Source organism: Arachis hypogaea, chromosome 19 (genome assembly GCF_003086295.3).
Source record: "Arachis hypogaea cultivar Tifrunner chromosome 19, arahy.Tifrunner.gnm2.J5K5, whole genome shotgun sequence".
Classification (NCBI taxonomy): Eukaryota; Viridiplantae; Streptophyta; class Magnoliopsida; order Fabales; family Fabaceae; genus Arachis; species Arachis hypogaea.
This window is the reverse complement of record NC_092054.1, coordinates 30,236,586-30,253,416: the sequence shown is the minus strand read 5'-3', so window position 1 is coordinate 30,253,416 and position 16,831 is coordinate 30,236,586.

Below are 16,831 nucleotides of genomic sequence, written 5' to 3'. Positions count from 1 at the left end.
CCAGAGAGCTCATCAGAGCCGGTTATTACTGGCCCTCTATGATGGCAGATTCTAAGGAATTCGTGAAAAGGTGCAGAAGATGCTAGGAGAACGCCAACTTCCACAAAGCGCCAGCGGCTGAACTAAACCTACTAATGGCCTCCCGGCCATTCTCGCAATGGGGAATCGACCTGTTAGGACCCTTCCCGGTTGGGCCAGGGCAGGTCAAGTACCTAATATTGGCTATTGATTATTATACCAAGTGGATAGAGGCCGAGCCATTGGCCAGCATATCCTCGGCTAATTGTCGGAAGTTTATGTGGAACCAGGTAATAGCCATATTTGAAGTCTCGGAGGTTGTTATCTCGGATAATGGGACGCAGTTCGCCGATAAGAGGTTCGGAGAGCTTCTTGCCGATTTAGGCGTAAAGCAGAAATTCTCATCAGTTGAACATCCCCAAACCAACGACCAAGTCGAGGCTACGAATAAGGTCATCTTGCAGTGTCTCAAAAGGAGATTTGACCAGAAAAAGAGAGCATGGGCGGACAAGTTAGCCTCGGTCCTATGGTCCTATCGCACAACTCTGCAGTTGTCTACCGGGGAGACCCCCTTCCGACTTACCTATGGGGTAGATGCAATAATACCCGTGGAGATTGGTGAACCGAGCCCACGACTACTCCTGGGAGGAGTCGAAGAGGCCGTAGAAAAGGACTTGGTGGATGAAGCTAGGGAGATAGCCCACCTATCAAAGACGGCGTTAAAGCAAAAGAATGGCCCTGCGTTACAACGCCAAAGTACTCAAGAGAGAGTTTGAGCAGAGCGACTGGTTCTACGACGCAACGATGTTGGACCCCCAACACCTGGGGAAGAAAAGCTAGCGGCAAATTGGGAAGGCCCATACATGGTGAAGGAAGTTCTTGGCAACGGCACCTACAAACTGGAACGGCTTGATGGCAAAGAAGTACCGAGAACTTGGAACGCAAGTAATCTAAGGAGATTCTATCCCTAGCAGCCGGGGCACACTAGGCAAGTAAGCGTTTTACCGGTTCAACCGGTTGAGTAAGACCTATATTGCTATATGTGGGATTGTTTGCCCTTTGTTATTTATTTGCCATTACCATATATTCATATTACTTGACATTGCTAGTTTATTTCCAATTAGTTTTACTTAAAACTCGTTATCTCTTTATTTTGCGTTCAAAGATTACTCGACCAAATTATTTTACCAGAATGATCAACGACAGAACAAGACGGTACCCCGGGACTGATCACCCCGGGAACCACTAAGATAACAAAGACCGCAGTCAAAACGGTAAGAAATAGTGACTAGGGCACTTACTGACAAAACGGTGAACGAGCGATTTGTTACATTTACGCCAAAATGGCAATTGAGTTTACCAAAATAAAGTATTCAAAGATCTACATACGCCAAAACGGCAATCAAGTATACCAAAATAAAATATTCAAAGATCTACATATTACAAAAACCAAAGTACAAAAGCAAGACCACGTCACTTCTTTGGCATGTCAACAATTTTGCCATCTTTGATAGTCTTGAAGACGCCAACAGTCGAGGTATCGAAATCGGGAGCCAGCAGCTTCATTTGGGCCTTCAAGGCCTACTCAGTCATCAAGATAATGCTCTTCCCTTGCCTTACGGTCTCCTTGTACTTCCTTTTCAATTCAGCCATTTCGTTCTTGGCCGTGGTTGCCGATGCAAGGGCCTCATCGCGCTCTTTCTCAACCTCTTTCACCCGGCCCTGACCAGCGTTGAGCTGACTCTCCAAGTAAGCTCCCGCTTCGTAAGCTGCACCACGGCAGCATCAGAGGTCTTGACCTTCTCCTCGGCGCTAGCTAGCTGCTCCCGAAGCAATTGGACTTCAGCCTTATATTTATTATTATCTTGGACAGAGGACTCGAGCCTGTTCTCCAATGACCGTGCACCTACCAGGGCAGATTCCACTCTCCTCGCTATGGCGGCTCCCCGGAGCAAGGTACGGTACATCCACCTGGCCTGGGCAGAGAGATCCCCATCATGGAAGAAGCCCTCCGTGCCGAGAAGCAGTTGGAAATCAATAAAGTTCCCGGCATCGAAGTTCTTCTCCATTACTGTAAGAACTCCCTCGGGGCTAGAAGACAACTTTCGCTTCCTCGGGTTGTTAACGACAATTACCTCTTTGTCCTCCACCTCAATCTCTGGCTGAGGATTCAGACCACCGCTACTCCCGATCACCTCACCCTGAGTAGGTTGGGATTGAGCCCCAGCCTCGACGGCATTGCTGGGAGGCACCTCCTGATTCTCGGTATCCGGTTCCTCGTCGGTATTGCCAGCAAGGAATGTGTTGAATAAAGCATCAAGCCCAACCTAGTCGCAAGCCATCGACACTACATAAGCAGATAAAAACTCGTTAGTCGGTAAAACGGGTAATAAAACAACAAAAATAACAAACAAGCAATCGATCAAGCGACCACCCACCAATATAGCCTCTAGCCACATCCTGATCCCCCATAAGGAGGTGGGGGTTTACGTGGTTCCTACCAAAGATGGCCAACAGGACGTCGGCAACCTTCTTGTTCTCAACCGACAACCCTTTATACGTCACCTTGGTGAAGGCATTGGACCCCGCTCCAAAGCTCCAATAAGTCGGAATACGACGTTCACCATCCAACGTCAACCAAAAGGGATGCCGACCGTCGATCGGATGAACCTTGAAATATTTGTCCTTGAAACTGTGGTAGAGATCCTCGAATAGAGCAAAGATCCTCCGACCTTGAGCCGATCAGAAGGACATAAAGCCTTTTTTTGGCCTTCCCTTCCTTAGATGGGTTGGTGAGGGTAAAGAGAAATAAAAACACATCGACGGAGGCCGGTAACTCCAAGTATGCACAAACCATCTTGAAACAGCGAATCGAAACCCAACTGTTCGGATGCAATTGAGACGACGCTACGTCACACCAGTTGAGCAGCACCATTTGAAAAGGAGAGAAGGGGATACGAACTCCAGTTGAGTGAACATCGCCTTGTAAAACCATATCCAATTGGCGATCCGGGGGGCGTGTAGGTTTAATTGGTATATCCGCTCATGAGCGGCAGGAATGAAGACCTCATAATTGGCTTCCTCGTCACTCCCGCCACACAAGTAATCGGCTTGTCGAAACCAGTAAGCTCCTCCAAGTCCATCTGGTTAGGAGAATCCTTCACGTCCGAGGTTACCCAGGCGTACCGATCATAAGGTGCTCTCGCAGCGGGAACCCGTGCAACAGGACAATGGGCCATACCTACAGTGGGGGCACCACTCATAGTTAGTCTAAGAAATCCGGAGATCGGGCCTGGCCCACAAACTACAGTTTGCCTATTCAATAGCTACAGTTAAACTAGGGATAAATCTATGGCCAAAGTAAAGCAAAGCCTAAAAAATCAACATTCTGGAATGGTAACCCCCCTAAAATGCATCTACCTAACACTAACGTCCTTCAACACGCAACACAATCCAGAGGAACAGCACGCATACAAAAGTGAAATAGAAAAGCAAGCAGCATGGACAGCAAAGTAAAGCTATACAGAGTGAAGAATGGGAGATGGAACTTACCAAGATGATCGTGCTGATCTGAAGAAGCCAAAAGTTGAGGGAGACTTGAGCGAAGCAAGGAATTGTAGTGAAGGATTCGGAATGGAAAAGAAGAATGCGGGTGGAATGCGATGATGGTATGGAAAACTGGAAGGGAAACTAACCCGAGAAGCGCAAAAGGCAGGCGTAGCACGATCATTTCACGCGGGGTTTTGAATAACCCATTATGAGCATTAAATGCTTAGCGCGAAAAATGAGGCGAGAAGCGGTGCACCCCTAAAACGAAGAAGCTCACCGCGCAGGAGATGCGTTCCGAGCACGAGCGATGTAACGACCCAACTTCCAGTACGTCATGATCGTACCAAAAGTAAGGAGTTACTAACCTATTTCCTTTATTAACTATTTAATATTGAGCCTTTAGTTCGATATCGCGTTTCTATTTTATAGAAAATTCCAGAAAATTTTGTTTTTAATTATCAAAATCATATATCAAACATTTCAAAGTAATAATAATCACATAATTATTAATAATAATATCTGTTATACAAAAGATTTCAAATAAAACTCAGATACAAATCATATCCCTCTGTATAAAATAAAAATCTTAAGCAATAAGGGCGAGGGAACTCTATGAAAGCAAATTAACTCATACACTTAACTTATAAATAAATTCTATAATCGCCCGCAGCTTCAAATTGTGTCTTCGAACATGTGTCACTGAAAGGGGGAAGATTTTGGGGTGAGAACAAACCACACGTTCTCAGTAGGGAATGAGAATGCCGTAAAAGTAGTGATTAACATGCAAATAATTAACTTTGCTTAATAAAACTATCTTGGTCAAACCCTTTGAAATACTTTTTAATCTTACTTTAGGTAAATAATTACTTTCTTTAAATTCCTAAACCCAAAACAGATCTCAATCACAAAATTTGTCATATTAAATATCTTTCAGCCTCATAATTGATTCTCAGTCACAACAAACAGTTATTAATCATCTCTATACATTCACAGACGACTAGAACAAGTAAGAAACTCAATTCAACACACAAACAAATCACAATAAAATAAACAACACAATCACAGAGAAGTAATACAAGCAAATACAACCAAATACAAATGCACAACCACTATGATGCATGTCTGTCCTAAGCAGGCCATGAGCTCACGTGTTGGTTTACACCCTGCAGCCCGACATTACCTAGGAACAAGTCCCAGATATGGCTTCCCTTTGTGTCCTTAGTGTATATGTGTCGGTGGTAAGAATACCACTCCTTCGTGACTACCGGTAGTCGGCGCAAAGCCCGACCCCATAATATACGCACAAGGGGAAACAGTGATCCTCAGTTCGTGGGTGTCCTCGAGATCAATTCACAAACAATACAATGATCCTCAGTTCGTGGGTTTCCCCGAGATCAATACACAACAATACAATGATCCTCAATTCGTGGGTTATACCCGAGATCAACATATAACAGTTAGTGGGTTATTCCCGTAATCAATGATTATCAATTCGTGGGTTTTCTCGCATTTAAAACAAATAACAATTTATAGGTTTCCCTGAGATCAATGATCATTCATTTCGTGGGTACTTCCCGAATTTAACCAATTATCAATTCATGGGTTTTTCCCCGTAGGTAAACAACTAACAGTTCATGGGATTTTCCCGCCTTTTATCACTTTTCATTTTCCTTTCTAAAACTCAACAATCCATATATCAGTTCCCCATTCTCTTTTCCCCTTTAAATTCTTAATAATTTTCCTTAAACCTTTCTTAATTCCTCAGCCATTTGTCTATAAAAATCTTAATCGTCAAATCATTTCATAATTTCTACTTTAGCAAATCTTAACTCGAACCAACTTTAAAACTATTTTCCTGTTTAATTCTCTATCAAAAGACTCAAGAAAATAATCTTTCTCTTTACTATTCCAACTCAAATATTATAATATAAATTCGAGTAAACTACCATTTGTACCCACGAAAGTTGAAAACGCTGACATATCTACCATAGAAAAAAGAAATTACCATTTGTACCCATAAAAAATTGTTTTTACAGGCAAAATTATCCAAACCCTAAAAAATTATCTAAAATCCCTAAATTACCCTTATCTTCACCACCACACCACCTCCTTCACCCAATCACCTTTCTAACCCTAACCCTCTTCACCCAGCCACTACCCCTCTTCCTCTTTCTAATCTCAAATCCCACCACCACCCTCTTCACCCAGCCACCACCCCTCTTTTCCTTTCTAACACACTCTCACCATTACTTCCCACTCAGTCCCCACCGCTGCTCTAATGGCTCCTTGCCACACCCTCCTCTCTTTCATCCTCACAGTCACAGCAACGATTGCTGCCGCTTCCCCGGAGAAGAAGAGCACCTTCACGGTGCAAGTCCACCATGAATCCAAGCCCTCTATCTTCCCAATCCACAAGCACTGGTACAAATCCTCTCTTGCTTCTAATATCAACCATGCCACTGCAGCTGAAACCACCCCCACCGCCGCCTCCGCCGCCGTCCTTCACACTTACGACACTGTCTTTCACGGCTTCTCAGCAAAGCTCTCACCTTTAGATTCCCAGAAGCTGGAATCCCTGTCCCACGTCATCGCAGTGATCCCGGAGCAGGTCCGACAACTCCACACTACCCGCTCGCCGCAGTTCTTGGGCCTTAAAACTGCCGACAGGGCCGGCCTCCTCAAGGAGATGGATTTCGGTTCAGATCTCGTCATTGGAGTCATTGACATCTGTCCTGACAGAGAGAGAGAGGGTTGGCGCTGTTTCTCCCAACTGGAAGGGCAGCGGCGGTGGTGGTTCTACGACGCAGAAAGAGGTGAAGAGGGTTGGATATAGCGGCGATAAGGTAGCGTGAAGAGGAGGGTCTCTGACGCGGTAGGCTCTGGATTGAGGCCGATGGTGATGGTGGCGAGGAGAAGCTGGCGCGGTGCTCCTGGGATGGCGAAGGTCCGCGACGTTGCTAGCCGAGAAAGGTGAACGATGATGAGGAGGGTGAGACGTTGGTTTGTGGTTGATGCTGGGATTGGGTGGCTGAGAACATTGAGAGAGAGAGGAGGGAGGAAGAAGATGATAGTGTGAAGATAAGGGTAATTTAGGGATTTTAGATAATTTTTTAGGGTTTGGATAATTTTGCCTGTAAAAATAATTTTTTATGGGTACAAATGGTAATTTCTTTTTTCTATGGGTAGATATGTCAGCGTTTTCAATTTTCGTGGGTACAAATGGTAGTTTACTCTATAAATTCATAAATCTCTAAAAGGTAATCCTTTACTTTAAGCCCAAATCATAACTTTTTTCTTTATTGAATCAAACTCAAAACATAATTTCTTTTTAAATAACTCAAATTCGAAACATAGACCTTTCCTTGGTAAATCGAACTCAAAATATTATAATTCTTCTCTTAACTAAATAAAACTCAAGTAATATAATTTTCCAAATTCAAAGCTTCTAAAATAACTTTTCAAATAAAACCTCAGATTTTTTATAAAATTTCGGCAGCACCTTCCCTAAAACTCGGACTTAACCACCCTTACGGGTTCCCTTTTTCTTAACAATTCAACAATCCTTTCTCAACAATTATCAAATAGAAGATTCTCAATCAATCAGAAATTCACAACTCATGATAAATAGTATTTCAATTATACTCTGCGATTCCCACATAATCTATTAATCCAATTCCATTCTTACCAATTCATAACTAGTTTTCACATAATCCATCAATAACTTCCATTTCATCAATTCATCAATTATTTTAACCAAAGGATTAACAGTTTTTCACTTTCCAAATACCCAAAACATATTATCACCTAACTTAACCAAAATCTTAGCAATATTGACACCAAAACACCCAAATTATGTATTATTCACAAAAGCCCAGTTCTCTTACAACCAACTGCTATGTTTTCCAAAAAAAAAAATTTAACTCCATATCCAATTATCACAAGTTATCCTTATACTTTTTAGAGTTACTGTTTTTATCTTTAAATTCAGATTTCATAAGATAAATTTAATAATCAAGCTTCAATCTTTCAACAATTCTCAAACTTAATTCTAATTAATCACGAATCAACATTAACATGCATCAAAACCAATTCCAACCAGTCGCAAGTCAATTTCACAGCCATTCCGACATATCAGATTACTAAAATCAACAGCAAACACTTAGTCTCAATAATCAAAATATAGCCACAACTCAAACCATCATCACAATGATCCCAAACCAAACACAAATCCAACTCAATTCATCAATTATCAATACGACAATTTTTCAATAGTTAACTCATCAAATTTCAATTTAACAAGTATTTTCAAATAGATCACTATTCACAACCACATTTCAACCAATTCAGCAATATCATATAAAATCAGAATTTTTCAACAAAGCCATCAAAATCAAAAAACCAATATCAGTCACAGCATTAACCAAAATTAATCTTGTCAAATTAATTACTCACAATAACAAAACCCAGTAACATTCATAGCCATAACCTAAACTCATTAAACTAATTAAATCACTAGAATATCATCTCAATATCAAACTTAATCCAAATTTCACAACCTCAAACTAAGCTTATTCTTATCAATTAATCATATTTATGAATTATTTACAATTACTCACTAAACCTCATTAGCATTCATAATTTAAAACTGTTAATTTTAAAATAAATCCCCTACCTCAATGTCGCATTAACAACGCAATCAAACCAAACAGCAGCCTCGGTGACATTTTTCCTATGAGTTCCCTTCCTCTGGCAACAACATAGCAGCTCGGAGCCTACGTAGCAGCATCAGAATCATCAAGAGCAGCTCCAAAAATTGGTTCCTAGCGACTCCAATGGCAGTATCCACGGCGACAGAGACTCCGGTAACTACGAAAATCACAAGCAGAAGCAGAACAAAGGACAACAATGAGCAGAAGCAAGGACGAATTACATCAGAATCAAAACAGCAACTTCAGTGTTTCAACTAGTACCAACGGCGGACTTTACTCACGGCGGTGGCGATGAAGGGCACAAACGATGGCACTGGAATGATGGCGACAGAACCCTCGCGGTGGTGGCTGTGGATCGGTGGCGACGGTGGCGTGGAACACAACTCCTTCTCTTCTTGGTGGTGACCCTGACTCTTGCGTTTCTCTCTCTGCTGGCCCTCAGATCCTTGTGGCTCCGTCCATCTCTGATTGTTTTGACCTTGATGCATGTTCCTGTTATAGCTTCCATTCCTTTCAACAATATTAGAACCAAACTCAAAGCGATAGGGGTGAGAACTCATAGTAGCTAATAAAAATTAAAAACGAAAATAAAAACAAATAAACAGGTAAAAGAAAATATTTACAAAAATCAATAATAAGGCACACAGTTGCAATTTTCCGGCAACGGCGCCATTTTGATGAACTGAAGATTGATGGTTTAGAATTCACAATAAATTCTCGTTGCTAGTATAGTTTCTAAACCAAGAAATAATCCTTTCATACAAAAACTCGTTTGTCACTTAAGCAAACCCAATAAAATTTATAACCGAAGTATTCAAACCTCGGGTCGTCTTCTCAAGGAATTGCAGGGAAGTATGATTTATTATTGGTTATGGAAAAAGTATATTTTGTTTTGGATTTTTAAAATAAGGAACAAGTAATTTAAATGGCAAGAAAAATAGATTAATAATTAGAAAAATCTATTGGCAAGGTATGAGAACTGGAAATCCTATCCTAGTTATCCTTATTAGGAATGATGAGAATTATTATTGCTCCCACTTAGTTAATCCTTACTAAATAAAGGAAAGTCAAGTCGACTAATTAATTTGATCCTCAAGTCCTAGTCAACTCCTGTGGAAAGACTAGCTTTAGAACGATCCAAATCAATTAGCAATTCCCAAATCTCAATCAACTGCTGAGTTTGATAACTCAAGTGTCACTAATTACTTAACCAAAGCCAAAAGGAAAAAATAAATCTAAATTAAATTGAAAGCATCATAAATAGAATAAAACAATCCTTAATCTGAAATACCTCAAATTGCATTAAATAGAATATTCAAATCTTAACATGAAGAGTTCATAAGCCAATTGGGCAACATAAGTCAAATACAAATAAAAGTATTAGAGTAAATAAAAGTAAAAGAGAAACATAAATTAAAGAACATTGAACCTGTGATTGAAGAGAAGTAGCCTAATCATAATAGAAATCCTAAATCCTAATCCTAAGAGAGAGGAGAGAGCCTCTCTCTAAAAACTACATCTAAAACCTAAAATTATGTGAATAATGAAGTTTCTGAATTCTTCTTGTTGATTTTCCCATTCTCTGGCTTCTATTCTGTATTTCTGGGCTTGGATCTGGGCCAAAAAAGGGCCCAGAAATCGCTGAGGGCATTTTCTGTAGATTCCTGCACGTGGCGTCTGTCACGCGTGCGCGTGGGTCACACCTTCACGTCATTTGGAGTTTTTCCTTGTCACGCGTACGCGTCAGTCACGCGTACACGTCATTTGCATTCTGCTCAAGGCACGTGTTCGCGTCGTCCATGCGTACGCGTCGCTGCCATTTTGCGCTAGGCATGCGTCCGCATCATCCACACGTGCGCGTCGCTGCCTTTTCTTCAAAACTCCATTTTTGTGCTTTCCTTCTATTTTTGTATGTTTCCTTTCTGTCCACTAAGCCATTCCTGCCCTATGAGGCCTGAAAATACTTAACACACAAATCACGGCATCGAATGGTAATAAAGGATAATTGAATTTAATATTTTCAAAGTATAGGAAACATGTTTTCACATATATCATAAAATAAGGAAGGAATAGTAAAACCATGCAATTTACATGAATAAGTGGGTGAAGAATTGATAAAAACACTTAATTGAGCACAAGATGAATCATAAAATATGAGTTTATCAACCTCCCCACACTTAAACAATAGCATGTCCTCATGCTGAATCCAAGAGAAAGAGTGAAGGTAGAATGGTGGAATTTTATGCAATGTAATCTATCCTAAATGCAAGCTACCTACATGAATCATACAATTCTAATTACTATCCACCTATATATATAGAGCTTACATGTGGTTAATTTGATTTATATTTTCAAGGAATCATATATGCATAGCCAAGCCTAAATCATGTTAAAGCACTTTCACAATTGAGTTGTGTTAAATGAATTCACAAACTTGCAAGACAATTGATAATTAAATTTGGATATATGGAGATGAGCTATTGGACCCTCACTGGATTGGTGTTTACTCTCTAGTCACTCAGTGTTTGGGGTTGATCACTCTTACTCTTTTCTATTCATGCTTTCTAAAACTTTGTTCTTCATCTAAACAATCAACAATTATATAATGTATGCATACAAACATCATGAGGTCTTTTTCAAGGTTGTAATGGGGCCAAGGTAAAGGTGAGGATATATATGAGGCTAAGTGAGCTATAAATTGAATCCTTGATTAGTCTAAGATCTCACCTAACATATACATACTCTATTAAAAATTTAAAAATTATCCTAGTCTTCCCATAATTTTCCCACTTTTGTGTCACATACTCATGCACCAAGTTTATTTTGATTTTACCTCCATGTACATTGATTCCTTTACTAAACTTATTATTGAGGTGATTTTGTCCTCTTATTTATTTATTTAATTAAAAGGGATTTTTTTTAATCTTAAACACAATATTTTCAATGCACATGGTATTTTAATTATTTTGGTTTCGCATGAGCATGTTCCCAAATTTCTGATTATTTTATTAACTTAATACATTTTTCCTATCATCCCATGTTCCCATAAATTTTTCCACACTTAGTTGATGCACAATCTCTATCTTAAGCTAACCAAAGACTCAATTTGGAATTTTTAATTTGTTTTTCTGCTTAAGGTTAGTGATGTGGTTATAGAACAAAAGGGGGGTTAAAAGGCTCAAGGGGGCTAACAAGGGTGACATAAAAGGATATGTTTATTTGGGATAAGTGAGTAAACCACAAATAATGGCCTCAATCATATGCAGGTATGTATCTACATTCTATATTGGACATATAGATTGAAACAAAGTAAAGATTGCAAGCATAAAAAAAAAGTACGAAACACACAGGAATGAAATTTATGGTTAAAAACCATACAATTAAGCTCAAAAATTCACGGGTTGTGTGTTCTTTGGCTCAAAAACCATATATCAGTTATCTATGTCATTCAAGTAGAAATCAAGAGTTTCCATTCAACTTAATATGAATCTTAGAATGGCTTTTATAAAATTTAGTATTTTCCTTGAAAAATGTTGTCAATTAACCAACATTTATTGCTATATATATATAAGGTGTGTGGATTGTTGTGATTCTGTTATACTAAAGTTTCTAGTTTACTCTTTTTATTTTCAATTAAACCAAATTATCATATGCTAAAAGGGTAAACTAAGCTAATTAATCCATATTTTCTATATCACAACTTAATAAGCTAAAAGTGCAAACTAAACTAAATATCTAAGATATATACAAACCAAAGTGTAAAATAAAGTAAACAGAAATACAATAAAGGGAAAATGTGCAAGTACTGAAGGATAAATAAGATAAAAATAAAATAAAATAAAATACAGAAAATAAGCAAAATAGGATAAAAAGAGTTCGAAAGTGGTTCACCAAAAAGATTCACCAGAGATGGCGACCTCCCCACACTTAAATAATAGCATCGTCCTCGATGCTCAATCAAGCTGGGTGTGAAGAAGTGTCATCTCCGGAAGGATGTGCTGCTGGTGTCTCGGTGGTGGCCAGGGGGTCTACAGTCTCTATGAGTGTCGGAGAGTCTTCCTACTGAAGCGGAGGCTCTGTCTGTAGAGGAACCTCTGGATCTGCTGGCTGGATCTGATGGGGCTCCTCATGACGTGGTGCAGCCTGCTCAGGTCCTGCCTGCTCAGCCTCTACACGTGCCTCCTCCTCATGATCGTCCGCCTCCGCATCAGATGGCTCTGATGGTGTGTCAGGCTCAGAGGGGATGTCACTGTCGGATCGGATCATCAACTTTAAGTGCTCATAGCGTTGCTTGTTGCGACGCTCCATGATCCAGCCGTGCGAAGAGTCGGTGCACGAGGTGATAAATGGGCTCGGGAGCAGGTGAGGGTGCAGTGGTGGTGGCTGGGGCAGTAGGTGCTGAAGGGGCAGCAGAGGATGTGGCTACCTCAGCAGAGGCAATGAGAAATGGAGGTCGGTAGCCTAAAGCCTGGAACTTCCTGCTGTGAGGGATAATCTTCTTGCAGTTTGCGGCAGTTGGCTTTTCATCAGCAATCTCCCAGGGCACCTCAGCTCCGCGGCCCAACTAAGTGATCAAATATGGGAAAGGGAGGGTGCCTCTGACATGGACTATGGCCATGTAATACCGGATAAAGCGGGGAAGATATAAGTCTTTTCCCTCCATCACACACCAGATGAGGGTAATCATGGTAGCTGGTACCTCAGTCTCATGAGTGCTCGGCATCACGTAGTTACTTAGAATCTGCTGCCAAAGCCGAGCCTCATCGTTCAGGTAGATAAGCTTTATGCCATTTGGGTTTGTTGTTGTCTTACCCATGACCCAGGGGACAGTGGGATCAATAGCTATTCTCTGCTTCACTGCGTCCCAGTCAAACCTTATGAATCTCATATCCTCTTCAGCCTTCTGGTAACTATCTGGCTGATTTGATTTAGGTAGGAGCTGGAGGATTTCTTCAATTGCTTCTTCAGTAACCAGAATCTGTTTGCCTCTAAGCTGTACTGCATCCAGGGACATTTTGAAGTAGTTGCAGTAGAATTTCCTGACCCAGGATGAGTTGACTTTAGTCAAGTTCCTTTCCAAGAAGAACCAGCCTCTCTATTTAATTTGTTCTGAGGTGTATTGTTTGAGTTCTTCTGGAATTTTCAGGGTCTTTTCCAGGTATAGGTTCCTAGAAGATGCAAAGACCAGATACTTCATCTCACAGTATCTGTTGGCAAACTTTACTGGGTCTGTGGCAGGCACCAATTGATTAGCCTTTTCTTGCGGGATAAAGTTCTTTTCTCGCCAGGAATCATCATGGATGATATTCAATATAGAAGTAGAGGATTCACCTCTTTTCCTTTTGCCTGTGGTTGCCTTGCCCTTTCCTTTGCTTTTAGGGTCAGACATCCTGAAAAATAGAAATTTCAGGATACAGTTTAAGAACTAAAGCAGGAAAACAGGTAAGCAAATAGGAATTTATCAATTTAAGCATAGAGTGACAAAAGAGGCATAAAGTAGCAATATAAGCATGAATTGAGTTAAATAGATGTAAAATATTGGATTGTATGCAAGTTAAAAGTTGGAGAAGAAAAATTTACAATCCAAAATCTATGATGTGCGGAATTGTTGTTAATCAGGAAAAACAGTAATCATGCCTTGAAGTGGTTTTAAAGTGGTTAGTTGAAAGCTAATAGAGAAGTTAGAAAGTTAAAGTAGTTAAGAGTTAAAAATGAAGTTAAAGTAAGTGGCATGGTGTTTTGGTTCCCAATTAACTAAAATTGCACAAATTTGAATAACAAGTAACTCAAATTCAAGTAAATATTGCAGATTATTGATGATTAATCATAGAAAAGAATTGCAAAATTAAAGTAGAATCATCAATAATTTTATTTAAAGAATGAGGGAATAAGAAACAATAAGAAAGCTAGCCCGTGCATTCATTAATTGCTTTGGTTAAAACCATTTAGTGCAAAATTTGAAATTTCCAAAACTAATTCATGAATGGTAGTTGAGTGAAACAATTTGCTGAAAAAAATTGGGCAGCATTTCGTCTAAAAATTGGACAATCCCGGGTAATAAACAGCAGCCGAAATAGTTCATATGATAATAAGGTAGTGCAGAAAAGAGTAACAAATAGTAATTCATGAATTCAGAATAAACAAACTCAATCTGTATTAAGGAATAGTAAAGAGCAGCATATGAACAGCATTATCATCACAGCAAATTCAAAATTACGAAATAGATAAAACAATTAACAAGAACAGTGCAAAACCACATCCTAGCTACCTAACCACCTAAACTCCACTACGATCATGCATCTCTAACTATCCTAATTTTGAAAAAAAAATGCAACTAACTAACTGAAAGAGGAATCGTTGTTCGGCATAACCTGGTAGGTAGAGGAACAGAAATTGGGCTTAGAGAGATGGTGGTACTGTGGTAGTGGTGGCTGGCGATGCGGCGGCGCTGGGAGGTGGCACGGCGGCAGTTCGGTGGAGGCAGGGTGGTGCGGCGGTCTTGGTGAAGAAAGGGGGGTTACGGGGGGAAAGAGAGGAAGGGGTGAGGAGGATGAGAGCTGTGGTGGCGTGGTGGCCGGTGGGGGCGCGGCGACGGTGGTGGCGGTTCGGTGCTGGGGCTGGGAGGCAGTGGAGGGTTGAGGGTGGAATGGGAGAAGGATGGAAGAAGAAGAGAAAGTAGGAGGAGGGTTCTGCGAGGACGGCGCGGTGGTGGCGGCGCGGCGCGGTGGTGGTGGTGCGGCGACGGTGGTGGTGGGGTGGTGGTGCTGGTTGGTGGTTGCAGAGGGGAAGAGGGAGAGTGCAGAGGAAAAAGGGGGTTTTGGGACGCGAAAGGGGTAGGGTTTCGCGTCGAAGGGGATAAGTGTATTTAAATCCACGCGGGCGCGTGGATAACACGAACGCGTGGTTAGGGCGAGAAGGCAATGACACGGACGCGTCATTGACACGATCGCGTGATTGAGGGATAATGAAAGTGACGCGTACGCGTGAGGCACGCGTACGCGTCGCTCAGAGTTGTGCTAAACGCACAATTCCAGCGTCATTTTGGCACAACTCTCTGTTTCCATTTAGGGGGCAATGATTACTACGCGACGCGTATGCGTCGCCCACGCTTTCGTGTGGTATGTGTGAAGTGAAAGTGACGCATTCGCATCGTTGACGCGTTCGCATGGCCCAATTTGTGCCTAACGCATACCAGCCGCACGATTCTAACCCAACTTTCTGGGCGTTGGATTGTTACGTCGATTTCAAATCGACGCCCACGCGTGGCCCAGGTGCACGCATGGGGTGCATTTTTTTTATGCAATATGTAGTATGCAATATACCAGATGCAGTGCTAATATGGATGTTATGAATAATTCCAGGTTCAATAAAATAGAATAAAATAAAACTTAAAAATAAACAAAATGAAATAAAATTAAAAGTGAAAAAGGAACGATCATACCACGGTGGGTTATCTCCCACCTAACACTTTTGGTTAAAGTCCTTAAGTTGGACATTTGCTGAGCTCCCTGTTATAGTGGCTTGTGCTTGAATTCATCCAAAAATCTCCACCAATGTTTGGAATGCCAACAACCTCCGGGGTCCCAAACAAGGCACGTAAAGCCCTTGAGTAGATCAAAGCAGGGGTTCAGGCTCCACGGGTGTTGACTGTCTAAATGAATCCCAGGATCCCAAACCTTGTTTTTGTATCCGCCATTGTTTCTATTTACATCTATCCAGCCGTGCGGTACGGAATTTGTATTCTCACTAAGATGACCAAACATCTTCTGAGACCCATGCAATCGAACTTGAGACCAATCCTTGGACGACAAATTGAAGCGTGGAACCTTATTGAATCTTGCATACCAGCTCTGAGTATAGACCATTTCTCTTTTACTCTTAAAGCCGCAAAGAGCTCTAAGCTGGCCATCTCTTTCAAGCAAACCATATTCAAGTGGAAAAGTAAAGATAAGGGATAAGGATTTTACCCACTTGAAATTTGTATTGGGTGGTAATGGCCTTGGAATAGGTGTTTCCAGTGGTTTTGCAAGCTCTACTCCCTTGTATTCTTCTGTGAATTCCTCTACTTCCTTGCAAACTTCCTCAACTGCAACCACGTCTTGATCAAAGTCTTCGATATCTTCCTCATCACTCAAGTCATAATTTGGAGGTTGAGAAAAGTCTACCTCCGCATCATCTTCGTATTCACTTGGGGAAGATTCTTCAATCTCAAAAAATTCACTTGCGGATGTAAGTTCATTACTAGGAGAACTTGACTCGTGATTATCATTATCAAGGAAACTCGCTTCTTGAGTTGTTCCGTCCAGTTCTTCATAAGATACCTGCTTTGGGGGTTGTGCACTATCCTCCTTAGCATCAATTGCAAATTTCTTGATGAAACTCTCCACAATTCTGGATTCCCATGGAGGTTCAGCATCTCCTAAGTCTTCAACCAATTCTTCTTCTTCGATAATTTCGGCTTTCTCCACTTGTTCCAGTACAAAATCATGCTCCTTATTGTCCATCGAAGTTTCTAGTATCTCCTTCATGCTACGTTCTTCATTAGATTGTCCACA